A 12834-nucleotide genomic window follows, 5' to 3' on the forward strand; every position below is an offset into this window, starting at 1 on the left:
CCTCCTTGTGATTTGAGGGGTGAATGATGACTGTTGTACTTAATACAACAACTGAAAAACATTACTGTCTTCTTAATCAGTGTGTTTTCTGTATCCAGTTGTTGTGCTTCCTATGGAGGTTATAGAGAGTACCCCAGCTTGGTTATTCATTCCTTCTTCTTTCTTTCTCCTTGAAAACATCACCGCTTCTGAAATCTATTTTGAAACAGAACAAAAAAGTGTCTTTATATATTTATTTTTATATTCAGCCTGCTACTGAATGGAGAAAGAATTTTTTCATTTCAAACAAATAAAAGCCTTGAGGTGTCATATCCTCTCATAAGTAAGTTCACTGCCAACCAACAGCAAAGAATTATGTACAGTAAGGGGTGATGGATAGTGACATCCCTCTATGAAGATGAGTGATTTGCCAAAGAGTAGTCTATCCTAGAGGACCTTTCCCAACTCTCTAGCAAACCTCTTTATCAACTAATATTATTCATTAATTATGTTTAGTATTGCCACAGCTACTTTCACCACCATATTACATAAAGGCATCTCTCTCAAAGTCACAAAGACTAACCAATAAGTTGCTTCCTGTTATGATTTGGATCTGGAATGCCCCCCAAAGCCTCATGTATTACAAGCTTGTTCCCCAATGCAGTGATGTTCAGACATGGGGCTCTTGGGAAGTGATTGGATTGTGAGGGCTCTGACCTTATCAGTGGATTGATCCATTGGTGGGTTCATATCTGACGGCATTATTGGGGGTAATGGAAACTTTAGGCCATGGGACCTAGTTGGAAGAAGTAGATCACAGAAGTGGGGGTGGATACATCCTAGAAGGTTAGACCATGTTCCTGGTCCCTTTCTCCCTCATCCCCACACCACTCCCTTTCTCCTTTCTCCCTCTCCCAACTTCCTTCCTGACTGCCATGAGGTGAGCAGCTTTCCTCTGCCATGTCCTTTTGCCATGATGTTCTGCCTTCCACAGGCCCAATGCAGTGAGTTGACCAACTGACAACGGACTGAAACCTTTGAAATCATAAGCCAAAACACATCTTTCTTCCTTTAAGCTGTTTCTCTCAGGTATTTTGTCATAGCAACAAAAAGTTGACAAACAATTCCTAAGAGATAACTGTCAGCACAGAATGATGAGTACCAACATGTTGAATACCAAACTGAAAGAAAAAAAAAAAAGAACAAAACAAAGCAATTTAAAGAGGAAGAATGATCATTTCATAACAATAAAAGAAACTCAAAGGAAACTATCCAGGTAAATAGAGCAACTCTCTAAAAACAGAATCTATGGAACATCCCAGAAAACATTGCATTAAACCACCAAATTCAATACAATCAAAAAATAGTATGGAAGTTACCTGCCTGAGGGACAAAGATTAGTACCCTGTTCAATATTTTCAGCTTTCTGCTCTGATTCTGCTCTGAGGATTGGTTTGACTCATTATGTGAATTATCCTTAAGAACTCCAATATGCATATATTAGTTTTGGCATGAAGGCAGCTAGTTCTTGTTTTTAGAATTACTACCTCCAAAGATAAATCTGATGTATGTGTGTCAACCCTAAATTATTTACATAAATTAGCTGGGGGTGTAGCTCAGTGGTAGAGTGCTTGCCATGCACGTGTAAGGATTTGGATTCTATCCCCAGTGCTGAAAAAAAAAATTTATTTACCTAAATTATCTCCCTTATTTTTAACTGTTGATTTGCTGGCCTGCCTCTCCTGCTAGATGGTGGGCAGGGTCTCTGACTTATTCACCTTTATACAACCCACTTCTGATTCAAAGGAATGAAGTTAGTGCATAACTTTGGGTATAAAGGCTGGCGTAAACATCCAAATGCCTTATGGATAGTTTAAAAAATATGTTTTCTTTGTTTATATCCTTTTGGCATTTTAGGCTTTTTAAAAATATTATGATCAAAGTCACCTCAGAATTTTTATTTTAAATTAGCTCATAACAGATTTGCAACATTCATGAACTATGGTACAGGTTAGTTCCTTTATGGCTGTTAGTCTTCCTTTATTTACTATTCATTAAGACCTGAAAAATAACACACAAAAATAACCATACTGGGATATAATTTAATATAATAATATATTAAAATAATATAATTATATTATTCAATACTAATCATACATACTATGATCTATAAGTACTAATTTATATTAAATATTATGAGTGACTAAAAGCAAGTTATTTCAAGCATGGGATCCACCTACAACAGCAGTCTTCAGAGTCTCCTTGTAATCTCAATCTGCTCCCAGCTGCTTGCTAATTGCTCCTTTCCCACCACATTCAGGCCTGGCTGCTTAGCATCCAACACGGGTAACTGTGAACACTACCTCTTTGAAGGGAAATGCTTAGAGTCCACATCTAATGTCTTTGGAAATCCAGCAATTCCATCAAGAGGAAGAAAAAGAAAAATACTAAATATTAGGTAAAAAGGGTGCGGGAAGCACAGACTATTCCCATCAATGCTGAAAGGGGTATTTTAGATACACTGGAGTCTGGTTGAAATTGATCACAGTCTAGAGGAAAAAATAAACAAGAAAACTAATCAATACAATATAGGATTCAGAGACCACGTATGATTAGGAAGCTGTGATCAGGGCAGAATGGAATATCATAGGAGCGCAGAGGAGTGCCACCTGACCTTGCCCTGGAATAGGTGGAGAAGGCTTCCTTCAGGAGCAAATCAGAAACTGCATTTGGAAGAACAAGCTGAGGTTAGCGGGGAAAGGCACTGTTCTGTGCTGAGAATATTGAGCAATGGCTCTGGCAACAGAAGAAGATGCTGGGAGGCAGGGGCCTGAAAGTGGGAGGACCTGAGAGTGGACCAGGGCACTGATTTATGACACAATGAGGGCCTGGAATAGGCAGTGGTGATGGAAGATAAAGGCAGATTTAGGAGATTCTTAGGAAGCAGAATGATATGGATTCAGAGATCAACTACAGGTGGGAAGTGATGGGGAAGCAGTAGGAAGTGATGGGGAAGCAGGAATCTCAGATGACTCGTTGCCACCAGCCAAAAAAGAGAGTAGAGGAATGCAGGAACACTTGTATGGGGACATGACTAGATCCATGACATGGCTCCTGCACATTTTAGAATTATCTCCTGCCACATCCTTTACGCCTGCCAGGCTGAACCACTTGCAGTTTTCAAAGGTGCCATCTTCTCAGGCCTTAGTTCATCAGTACAGGTGGTTCTGGATGATGTGGCACTTTTCTCCCTCCCCGACTCAATGACTCCAATATGCGCACTCACCAATCCATCCACCCTCCCTTCTCTGGCCCTTCCTTTGTTTCCCTTCCTACCTTACTACTATAAGCTGACCTGCATCCCCCCCAAAAGATATGTTGAGATCCTAACCCCCAGTGCCTGTGAATGTGACCTTATTTGGAAACAAGTTCTTGGCAGATTGAATCAAATTAAAACGAAATCTTTAGGGTGAGCCCTAATACAATATGGCTGATGTCCTCATACAAGGAAAATGCCACTTGAAGACAGAAGCACACAGGAGGATACTACGTGATGACAGAGGGAGAGACTGAAATGGTACAGCTGCAGGTGGAGGCATGTCAAGATCTGTGCCCTCCAGAAGCTCAGAAGAGAGAGGAAGAATTCCACCCAGAGCCTCAGAGATAGCAGGGCCCTGCTGACACCATGATTGCACACTTCTGGATTCCAGAACTATGAGAGAATACATTTCTGTTGGCTTTGGCTACCCAGTTTATGCTATTTTGTGACAACAGTCACAGAAAACCAATAGACCACATTTCCATATGTCCAGGTTTCTAGCTGTATGTGCATTTAGGCACTTGCCACCTAGTGTGATGAGTCCTCATTTTATATCTGTTCATAAACTGTGAACATATATTTAAGGACAAGAATCACGTCTCATGCAACTTTGTACATGCAGCAAACTGATTGACACAGTAGATAATAGATATTTCTTAAATGAGAAAAAAAATGAACCAAAATTCTTGATGAAATTTAGAGATTGACAGGAGTCTACTAGATGGCAGCAACTGGACTGGAAGGGGCAGACAAAATACAGAGTTAGCTGACATGAACCTGAAGAAAGAGTTTTTACCATGGTGGGGGTGGGGGGTGGATCAGGATGGGGAGAGAGATAACGAAAGAAGCCACAGCTTTGGGAGTCAAGGAGAAAACTCAATTCTTTCCCAGCTGTCTGCACCATGACCATGGGTATCTGTCAGCCATTATGAAAAACCAGAATGGTGCCAAGGTGAGGAGTGTGGGCAACATTTGGGGGTCTCAGAAAAACTGACAGTAAGTGGATACTAATTGACAGTACCATTTGTAGGCAATCACTCTCCTGAGCCATTCCTGGGTCTCTCCAGTGAGTCCCAAAACTAAAGAAGTAATACCCGGCACAGCAAAGGCCTCCTCCAGGCCTGCATGAGGCACCTTCTGATCTCTGTGGTTGGGGCAAGCCCATCCCCCTCTTGTTTTCAAGTATCCTGAGCATGGCTTTGAGTGGATTCGGTTTGTATGTGAGGAATGGAGGCCAAAGTGCACAGACAAAATGACCGAGGCAGCGCTCAGAGGCTGTGCAAGATGCTGGAAAAGGAGGCTGTGTGTCCAGGGGACTGAGGGTGACAGAGATGGGAAGTCTAGAGACCGAACCCGCCCTGGGTGTGAAAGGAATTGTCCACCACACCACTTGACTCCTGAGAGCTGGCTGGGCTGACCTAGTTGGCTCCTGAAAGCAGCTGTCCCAGGAGGCAAGGGCTTGGCTGGATCCCAGAGCCTGGAAAGATTCAAAGTAGAGTTAGTTCAGAGCTTGCAGTAGGAAGAGCAAAAGACATTTTTGCTGAATTTTGTTTAAAGCTATTCTAACAATGACTTAATTGCATTATATTCTAATCTTTCAAGAAGTATAATTTCACATTAAATAAGTATGCTAACTTAATTGGGAGATTTTTGTTCTTGTTCATTGATGTAAATTTTCTGTGGAGGAAGAGAAAACAAGAAACAAAAACGATTAATGTTTTCGTGTGTTCTCTGTGACCCTGAAGCCTTTGTTTATTGCTGCCCTCTGTGACGGGCTCCAGAGAGATCAAAGTGAGTTTCATCTGTGGTTACCCACAAAGCTCCACAATCCTGCTCTGCAGCCCTTCTAACACAGACATGCTTCTGGACTTTTGAAATGTGGAAATGGAATTGCCTTTGACAAGCACAGCTGAGCAGTGTATTTAACAATGTCAGGATATTAGGAGTGTGATAGGCCTTCATAAAATTCAAATAAAATTTGTGTTGACTAGGGGTCTGTTTTACACAAGGCTGGACTTCCCAAGTTAGTAAACCATTAATGACAGGTGATGAGAAGGTATATTCTAGTTGGTTACCCAGAAAACAACAGTATGGAGGGAAAGCTAGTTTTCACTTTGGATTCTTTTCCTTTTTTCTTTTTTTGGAGAGTGCTGAGGATCGAACCCAGGGCCTGCGCATGCTGAGCACGTGCTCCACCACTGAGCTATACCTTACCCCCTACCCATTTTGGTTTTATTTTCAATTCATTTCCATTCAAGATTCTGGCTTAAAAATCTCCATATATAAGTCTCTTTGGGAAACATGTTCTTTTGTGTCCTAGAACGCTGTTGACTGTTGATGGAGTTATGGAAAAGGAGCCCTCGGCACTTCTGGCTTTATATTTCACTCCTCGAACATCTGCACAGAAACCAACACCCAAGTGGCCCCTGCTGCTGGTTCCAAGCCTGCTGTTCTCTGCAGTGTCCCTTGAAGCAGCTTTCTTCTGGCTTCCAGTCCATGGGGAGAAAACGAGACACCGACTTTTCCTGGGAGAGCACTGTGGTTCCTATTGAGGAGTTGCCCCCACCTGCCTTAGTCACAGGAGAACCCACAGGGTCTCGAATCCCATCCAGAGCACAGGCCTACTTATTAAGATACCTGATTGGCACAAATGGGAAGATTTACCTCTATAAAACATAGCAACTTCGCTCTCAGAGTACAAAACCAAAACTCGAGAGACACATGATCCTAGGAGTGTGTTTGTGTCTAATATTGAAGAATGTTTTTTAGAAAGGGCCCTAAACCTGAAATAAAAACAAATATGTACTGCAGTTTATTTTGTGAAATCGAGCAATATTGATGGTACCTAGAAAAGGACTGACATGTAATAGCCCGCAGTAAAGGTTTTTGACTGTTGACAGGACAACCTCCTCTTTTTAACCTCTGTCTTGTTGAGAGCCACAGCTTGTTGTTGAGAGTCGGAATGGCGCCTGGCACTTTACCAGAAGGAGTGGTTGAGAGGTGATGCCAGCGAGCCATTAAGATGATGATAATTAAGTTAAGCTGTGTATAATTGCTGTGACTGGATGATGCTGGATTGAAACCGGCGAAACCGGCTGTGTATTCAGTTGTATATGGACCCCTGCTCTCCAGCAATAGGGCGGCTCTTGCTGCCTCAGGTGCCTGCCCGTTGAGTTCCTTTGAGTTCTCGGGGATCCCAGTTGAGGGCAGAGAGAGTTCCGGGGGAGAGAGCAGAGTTCCTGGGGATAGCGCATGGAGTGCGGGTGAGAGTTCGGGGCAATAAAGTAGTTCCTGTTTGAACCTACAAGTGCCTCATGGCTGCTCGGTTATTTTGTGCCCAGCCAGACTGCGGCACTGTCTCTTCAGCAGTCATTCTTATTTCTGCTATTTTCTTCCCAGCATTATGCCTGTTGATACCTCATGCTGCCATGTAAAATAAGACATAATCAAATTCCAAGAAATTATTAGCTGGGTGCAGTGACACACGCCTGACATCTCACTGGCTCAGGAGGCTGAGCAGGAGTTTAAAGCCAGCTTCATTGACTTATTGAGGTCCTAAATCAACTCAGCAAGACCCTGTCTCTAAATAAAATATAAAAAAGGGCTGGGGATGTGGCTCACTGATTAAGCACCACTGGGCTCATTCCCTGGAACCAAAAAAAATTATTATTATTATTTGCAGTGCTAGGATCAAACCCAAGATCTGCTAGGCCCTTGCAGTACCACTGGGATACATCCCAGCCCAGACTGATGCTTTTATGGCACCATTAGGGCAGGAACTATTAGAACAACTTATTCATTTACTTCCTGATTCAACCAACATTTATTGAGAGCTCTTATGGCAGACACCACATTCATTAAGTACTCTGTTGGGGAGTAAAAGGAGAAAGACATGCACCTGCTCCCAAAGAGGCCACAGTGAGAGAGACAGACACCCAGAGAATGACGACACCACAAGACAGAGAAATGCAAGCATGAAGTCAGGGAGGAAGGTGACCTTTGAACCAGGGTAACTCAAGGGTAAGGATGAGGAACAGCAGTTCACACAAATTAATAAAGTGTGTTTCTTCACAAATAAGTGAAGAAACATGTTATTTCCTTTCTTTTCAGTTTAGGTTTAGAGCTCTTTCTTTACAAAATTCATTATTAGACATGAACATCTAGTTTTGTGTTTATCCCAGCTTTGGTTCTGGGCTGGGGAACAAAGTTGCTGTTTTCACAAAGGTGTATCTACCAGTCAGGTGGTTTTTGTTTGTTTATTTGAAAGGGGGGTCTGTCTAGTTGCCCACACTGGCCTTGGACTCCTCCTCAGCTCAAGCAACCCTCCTGCCTCAGCCTCCTGAGTAGCTGGGACTGCAGGCACACACCACCATACCTGGCTCATTCAAGTATTCTTATTCTTCTGCCTGTGTTCTGGATCAGCTTTTGTGTGTTGAGGGGCACTGGCACTCTGAGAAGGGCAGTGTGACCCATGTGAAGAAGACAAAGGAAAGGAAGAAGATGTGAAAAGGAGCCTAGAAAAATAGATGTGGCCTAACTATGAAGGCCCAGGGAGTTTAGACTTGCTTATGCAATAAGCAGCCACTGAGGGCTGGCTGAGATAAAGCAAACAAACAAACAACAACAACAAAACAAACAACAACAAAACAAACAACAACAAAACAAACAACAACAAAACAAACAAACAACAACAAAACAAACAAACAACAAAAAAACCCCACAAAAACAACAACAAAAAAAGGGGGGGAAAGATGTGTTTGCCCTATGCCTTAACACTTAAGGCTTATAAATTAAGGATTTTTACATAGCCTATTTTGGGGGGGATGTGGGGTACTGGGGATTGGACTCAAAGGCACATTACCACTGAGCTACATCCCCAGCCCTTTTTAAATTTTTATTTTGAGATAGGGCCTTGCTGAGATGCTTAGGGCCTCACTGCGTTGCTGAGGGGATCCTTAAACTTGTGATCCTCTTGCCTCAGCCTCCTGTGTGTCTGGGATGTGCTGGGTGCACATAACTTTTTAAAATACGAGAGTAGTATGAAGACAAATGGATAAGGAATAAAGTAGAGGTTTTTAGATCAATCAGAAGACTGTTACAATAATCAAAAATAATAAAATCACATATTTGAAAATGTAAACTAGAAAAAATATAAGTACAAATTCAGTAATATACTAAAAAAGGCTTCCTATTATAAACAATCACTATGAAGGCATCAAAATATATCTAAGATTTTCATGTATTACCAGGCTGTGTGGTATATGCCTGTAAACCCAGCAACTCTGGAGGTTGAGGCAGGAGAATTCCAAGTTTGAGGTCAACTTGGGCAAATTAGTGAGACCCCCACCTCAAAATAAAAAAAATAAAAAGAGCTGGGGATGTAGTTCAGGGGCAGAGTGCCCCAAGGTTCAATACCCAGTACCTCTAAAAAATAAAAAGATTTCCTATGAAGAATTTATACCAACATCACATATGTTCTGTTCCCCATCATGAGACTGAATATAATATAATATATTAATATTGTATATATTATATTATATAATTAATATATTATATATAATATATCACTCTGAATATAAAATGTGATAAAATTTGGTCAAATCAACACAATGAAATTATAACATATATTTCTTTCTTACTTCTTGCAATAGTTTACAAACCAAACCAGTTAACACTTATGGTAGATTTACAGCCCCACACACACACACACACACACACACACACACACACACACATATATGAAAAAAAATGACTTCTGGAAGGCATAAGATAAATTCAGAGCTTAGCCAAAGAAATAATTCTCATTTCATATTTACCATTCCAAGCCTCATCACACCACTTATCCTGCCTTCCTTTCTCTTTCCAGTTTTTGTCTCATATGTTTTTAAAAAGACTACTTGTTCAGATTCCCTGCATTTACCTATTTTTTAAAGGGCTGGGACAGACATATCTGGCGTCTGGGAATGACCAGTGCACATTTCCTTGGTCAATTACCAAGGGACAATGTGAATCTCTTTCCTGCTCTGCCATGGTCCACACAGCACACAGCCATACATTTACCTATTTTTTAAAGGGCTGGGAAACATGTAGGGATGAATTAAACATATACCACACAGCCTGGTAGTACATGAAAATCTTAGATATATTTTGATGCCTTCATAGTAATTGTTTATAATAGGAAGCCTTTTTAACTATATTACTGTGTACCAAGCAGGGCATGTGCATTGAGAGTCTCCTCAGAAAAGTATCCTGGCTACTTAAGAGACTTTTGTGGTGAGGTTAGGGAACCCTTTTTTAAGATACCTTTGAAGAAAAACAGTGGAGCCTCCCAGGGTTGTGAATCAAAGCTATTTTTTTAAAGCAGAAAATGATTAATCCTTTGTCCTTGGTGTGCTCCTGAGCTCTGTCTCTCAAATACTTTTTTGTATTTTGTTTAAATAATCTCACCCCTCCTGCTGTGAATTTCTATAATGTACTACAAAATCTGTGCTTTTCCTGTCTGGGGATGGTTTACCTGAAAGGAAAACAATGATGTGCTATTTTTGGCAAACAAAGCATGGAGGCTGACTCAGTGGTCATTAAGTCACCACCTTTGGTTAGTTTTTTAAAAGGTTGGGGTGGGGGTGCGATCCATCATCTGTTCCCCACTCAGGGAATTCTGGTTGATAATTTAGGCAGTCTGGGTGGAACCAGACCCTGAAACCATTTCTGGCTTTGAAATTATTCCTGGTGGGAAGCCCAGTGTACTGGCATTAGTAATCTATTCCAAGGGACAGAGAGCCAACTGGCTCAGCCACATAGGGGGTACATTAAAAGTATCTCTCTCCTCCTCCAAATAGGTTGGATTGGGTCGGGCAACCAAGATGAAGTCTTCAAAAAGAAAGCAGAAATAATTGCCAGATAATCCTGTTTAATGTATTTATTTTAAAATACTGTGTATGATTTGCCTTGAGCTCAATAGCTACTTCCAGAAACTGAATCCAGAATGGATGATTCCATCCACAATCTATCTCTTGGCAGCCAAACACTCAACACACAGGAAATGTAACACAAGCACAGCCAAATTCAGTGTTTGAGCTGTTTGGTCCAGATGACCTCGTCTAAAAGCAAGACTCAGCAGAGGCCTGGAGAGAGTGCTCTGTATCCAGACATTTGGAAATCTTTTCTGGGCCATACTGAGAGATGAAGTGATTCAACTATTCTAAAGGCTAGACTGGCACTCACTATATTTCAGTCAAACTAATATTTTATGTTCCTCAATTTCATCTGCATTCACTTTTAGTGGAGTCAGAAGTAGAAGAAATAGTAGGAGGCAAAAGTGTCACGAGCCATCTGTGGGTTGCATGTGGGTCACTGTGCATGGAAGCCTCGTGGACAGACATATCTGGCGTCTGGGAATGACCAGTGCACATTTCCTCTGTTCAATTGCCAAGGGACAATGTGAATCTCTTTCCTGCTCTGCCATGGCCCACATAGCACGTGAGATGGGTGTGACCTGCCAAGATGTCCATCAACCTGCTGACTGCAAGACATCAGGAAGCAAGATTCCACCCTTGACACTTTATCCCTGCCTTTGATGTACCCCCTTAAATAAACCACTGAAGCCATCTTGTCTTTGTCTAGTTCCAGACCCATGTGGACTATCTATCGGGAGCTTCATTTCCTGTAAATATATTTCTGAGTATCTGTGCTTTGTTATTTGCAATTATCTGAGATTAAGCTTTAGCTTGGCTTGGATTCCTGGGCAGAAAGAAGGACCCCTTATTGAGACACTGGCCATCGTTCTTTCCCCAAAACAAAAGTTTAACTTTGATGAGAAAAACTTTTTTAGGTTCTTCAATGAATTTTCCATCACCTTTTATTCCATTGTCTTACATCATACTGTGGGAGCCCTTCTCATTAGAGGGTCTCCAAGCAAGGTTACTGCTTCATAATGGGTCCACTGGCAGGTTCAGCATAATGACTGCCAGGCCCAAGTGGGAACAAAGCAAATCTGCCCAATAATTCAGAACCTGGAGAGAAGTTGTGTTTTCCTTTAAAAGCAGGATTTCCACTGCTGAGCTGGGCACCTGCTGACAGGACAAAGGAGGCACCACAGGTGTTGGAATCCAGGCTGAAAAGGATGTGGCCACCTTGCTTCCTTTACTGTGAACACTCTATTGTCCCTGGTCTCCAAGGCTGTGGTACCGGATCTACTGGACAGTCCTAGCTTGGGAAGAGAGAGGAGGCAGTGGAGGATGTTTGATTAGGAACAAAAGTGAGGCCAAGGCCAAGGGTAGCTGTGGAAGCCTCTGTCTGGGGAAAATCTCTGGGGAACTCATTTAGCTCCATGACTGGCAAAGCTGCTTCCCTTCTCCCCTTCCTGTCCACTTCCCCTCCATTATCTCCATCTTTATTCTTTCCCTACTGTGGCCCTGCTCTGGGCTGAGAGGGGCTTGGAGGTAGAAAATCAAAACAGAATAGTTTTCACAAACCCTGAAGTTGTTCCTGTAGAGTGCAATCCCAAGGTTAGGAACTGAGCATTGTCCTCAAGGCCCTGGGGAAATGAGATTTGGAGCCCAGAGATAAGACACTTGAAAATGCTGCTTAAGGAAGGGGGGTAGAACCTTACCCTCTAACCCCAGCCTCAGCAGACAGATGTTGCTGGGAATCAGGCATCAGCTCAATCTAAGGAAAGCATCCTGAGTCTGAGCTTTCCTAAGGAAAAATGAACTGTGTTGGAGGGTGGCAAGCTCCTGGCCCCTGCCTGTGTTTTTCCGAGTTAAAGGCTGGAGAGCCAACTCATGGGATTGCTTGACAAGGATTCTTCCAGGCCTTCTAGTCTGAGTCCCCAAGGGTTGATCTGCTGGAGGTGGAATTTCAGGGCAGCAGTCTACTTTGGCCTATCATGAAGATGATGAAGAAGCCTGAGGGGACAGGGTAGTGGGAAAAAGTCCTATCATAAGCAAGTTGGGAACTGAAGATAGGAGAGGAAAGAGGTGGATGGAGCTGTCACAACAAACTACCACAACCAGATGGCTTTAAACAGCAGAAATGTACTGCTTCCTCCAGAGGTTTGAAGTCCAAAATCACTGTGCAGTCGGATTGGCTTCCTCTAAAGGTTCTTGGGGAGAACCTGTTGAAAGCCTCTCTCCTAATTTCTGCCCCGTCCAACTTCTGCTCCGCCCAGCTGTTTGTTCCTTGGCTTGTAGACTTATCACCCCCGTCCTCCATTTTCACACGGCATTCTCCGTGTCTTCAAATGATATGGACAGGCTGGATAGGCGGTGATGGTAGTGTCACTTCCCCCTTCCTGTCCATTAACTTCTTCAGTGGTAAAAATAAATTAGGGTATTCCAAATTGGGCATTCTTCGATTTCATAAAGGCAATATCCTATGATTTCATGATAGGTCTTTAAGGACCATTCCAACGCTGATATTCAATGATTTTACAATAGGGAGTTAAGCTTTCCTAAGGATTGAATAGGAAAAGGAGACATTTCTTTGAAAGTCAGCTAATGTCTTTGGGGAGTAAGGTCACTTCTGAGTTTCAGTTT

The sequence above is a fragment of the Urocitellus parryii genome, chromosome 2, assembly GCF_045843805.1.
Source record: "Urocitellus parryii isolate mUroPar1 chromosome 2, mUroPar1.hap1, whole genome shotgun sequence".
NCBI lineage: Eukaryota > Metazoa > Chordata > Mammalia > Rodentia > Sciuridae > Urocitellus > Urocitellus parryii.